Source organism: Monopterus albus, unplaced genomic scaffold (genome assembly GCF_001952655.1).
Source record: "Monopterus albus unplaced genomic scaffold, M_albus_1.0 scaffold245.1, whole genome shotgun sequence".
NCBI lineage: Eukaryota > Metazoa > Chordata > Actinopteri > Synbranchiformes > Synbranchidae > Monopterus > Monopterus albus.
In genome coordinates, this window is record NW_018128125.1 from 392,114 (window position 1) to 395,382 (window position 3,269).

Here is a 3,269-nt window from a genome sequence, read left to right on the forward strand (position 1 = left end):
AGAGTAGGAGGGGAGGGGAAAGAAACTCAGAGCATCATGGGGCCCCCAGCAGCCTAGGCCTATAGCAGCATAACTAAGGGAGGGCTCAGGGTCACCTGATCCAGCCCTAACTATAAGCTTTATCAAAAAGGAACGTCTTAAGTCTAATCTTAAAGGTAGAGAGGGTGTCCGCCTCCCGAACTGAGACTGGGAGTTGGTTCCATAGGAGAGGAGCTTGATAGCTAAAGGCTCTGCCTCCCATTCTGCTTCTGTGGACTCTAGGAACCACAAGTAAACCTGCACTCTGAGAGCGAAGTGCTCTGTTAGGATGATAAGGCTCTACGAGGTCTTTAAGATACGATGGAGCCTTGTCATTAAGGGCTTTGTATGTTAGGAGAAGGATTTTAAATTCTATTCTGAATTTTACAGGGAGCCAGTGGAGAGAAGCTAATATGGGAGAGATATGATCTCTCTTGCTAGTTCCTGTCAGTACTCTGGCTGCAGCATTTTGGATTAACTGGAGGCTTTTTAGGGAATTATTGGGACATCCTGATAGTAAAGAGTTACAGTAGTCCAGCCTGGAAGTAACAAATGCATGGACCAGTTTTTCAGCATCACTTTGAGACAGGATGCTCCTGATTTTTGCAATATTGCGCAGGTGAAAGAAGGCAGATCTAGAGACTTGGTTTATGTGTGATTTAAAGGACATATTCTGATCAAAGATGACTCCAAGGTTCCTCACAGTAGTACTGGAGGCAAGAGCTATGTCATCTAAAGTAACTATATGATTAGACAGCAGATTTCTAAGGTTTTCAGGCCCAAGCACAATAACTTCAGTTTTGTCAGAGTTTAGAAGTAAGAAGTTGCAGGTCATCCAGGCCTTTATGTCTTTAAGACATGCTTGAAGTTTGACCAGCTGACCTGATTCATTTGGCTTCATAGATAAATATAACTGAGTATCATCTGCATAGCAATGGAAATTTATGTTGTGCTTCCTGATAATATTGCCTAAAGGGAGCATGTATAAAGTGAAGAGAATTGGACCTAACACAGAGCCCTGTGGAATGCCGTGACTAACTTCAGTTTGTGTGGAACATTCGTCATTAACATGAACAAATTGAAATCTTTCTGATAAATAAGATTTGAACCAACTTAGCGCAGTTCCTTTAATCCCAATAACATGTTCAAGTCTCTGTAGTAAGATGCTGTGATCAATGGTGTCAAAAGCAGCACTGAGATCTAAGAGGACAAGTATGGAGACAAGTCCTTTGTCCGAGGCTAGGAGAAGATCATTGGTGACTTTCACCAGTGCGGTTTCTGTACTATGATGGACTCTAAATCCTGACTGAAAATCCTCAAACAAATCATTCTTGTGCAAGTGGTCACATAACTGCTTTGCTACAGCTTTTTCAAGGATTTTGGAAATAAATGGGCGATTGGATATTGGTCTATAATTAGCTAGGACACCTGGGTCAAGAGTAGGCTTTTTGAGTAGAGGTTTAATTACTGCAAGTTTAAAAGCCTGTGGAACATAACCTGTTAATAGAGAGAGGTTAATCAGATCTAGTATGGATGTGTTGATTAGGGGCAAGCCGTCTTTGAGCAGCCTGGTCGGGATGGGGTCCAGGAGACATGTTGATGATTTAGATGAAGCAATTGTTGAGGTCAACTCAGAGAGATCTATAGGGGAGAAGTAGTCCAAGTATAAATGAGGTCTTACAGATGTTTCTAAAGCCATTGTAGTAGATGGCACATCCATGAGAGCTGTGGGAATGGTCCGAGCAATTTTTTCTCTAATAGTTGTGATTTTATTTGTAAAGAAGCTCATGAAGTCATTGCTGCTGAGATCTAAGGGAATGTTAAGCTCAACAGCACTGTGGCTCTTTGTCAGCCTGGCTACAGTGCTGAAAAGAAACCTGGGGTTGTTCCTATTTTCCTCAATCAGTGATGAATAAAATGCGGTTTTGGCACTACAAAGGGCTTTCTTATATGTTATTAAACTATCTTTCCAGGCTATGAAAAACTCTTCTGACTTAGTGGAGTGCCACCTCCTTTCCATTTTTTGTGATGCCTGCTTTAGGGAGCGGAGCTGTGAGCTGTACCACTGGGCTATCCTCCTCTGTTTCACTGCCTTCTTTTTCAGAGGGGCAACGGTATCAAGTGTATTACGCAGGAAGGCTGCAGTACTATCAACAAGATTATTGACTTGTGTGGGAGTAAGGTTAAGGTGGCCTCCTTCTACTGTGTTGGCAAACGGCACTGAGGTAGATAAAGATGGAATTATTTCCTTAAACTTGGTAACAGCATTGTCAGATAGACATCTACTGTAGTGGAATTGTTTCCCACATGGAGTATAATCCATTAATGTAAATTCAAATGTTATTTAAAAATGGTCAGACAGAAGAGGGTTTTGAGGAAAGAATATTAAGTGTTCAGTTTCGATGCCATATGTCAGAACGAGATCAAGAGTGTGATTACAACAGTGAGTGGGTTTATTTACAATTTGAGAGAAGCCAACTGAGTCTAATAATGAACAGTATGAATTGTTGAGGCTGTCATTTTTGGCATCTACATGAATATTAAAGTTGCCTACTATGATTATTTTATCTGTCAGACAGAAATCAGACAGAAAGTCTGAGAATTCACTTAAAAACTCTGAATAAGGAATTTCAGTGAGAAAACAGTGAAGCTGGACAGGATATGGACAGAAAATGAAAAGGAGAATAGAGTGGGCAGGAGAGACCAAGCAGGACAAAGACACAGAGGGGATGAGGAAATCAAAGAAGAAAAAGTGTGTGGGTTATAGATTAGAATAACCAACCAGAAAGAGGGATGGAAGCAGGGAAAGATGAAGAGACGGTATATTTTTATTTTCTGTAGCCTAAATGTACAAGTTTCAGTGTGGCGGAATAGCATTTCACTCAATAAAATAATTTTGAAGTCTGTTTTATATACGGGACATATAACAGTATACTCTACTGTATGTGCAAACCCCCAGATCGCGTAATGCCATGCCATCATGCCAAAACCTCTTGCCACCCCTTTGCCACCCTATGTAAAATTTTCTAGATCCACCACTGATAGTAAGCCTTCAAAATGACACCATCCAAATGATGAGTCATTATTATACTTCTTGATCTCTTTGTAATAAGCTGGGTTGAACACCAATTAAGACAAACATATTCAATTATATTTTTTCTTTGGCCCAAACACAAAGCAGAAATTTGAGATGTTACACCTGCCTAAGAAAACCCCCTGAAAATGCAAGCGTGATTCATCCTTGTACAATG

General features: G+C 40.6%; 1 protein-coding gene across 4 annotated transcripts in view; it reads left to right on the forward strand.

Moving 5' to 3' along the window:
* Positions 1-3,269, forward strand: part of dyrk1b (dual-specificity tyrosine-(Y)-phosphorylation regulated kinase 1B) — a 166,787-nt gene that overhangs the window by 158,929 nt on the left and 4,589 nt on the right. The gene's annotated exons all lie outside the window — the stretch shown is intronic.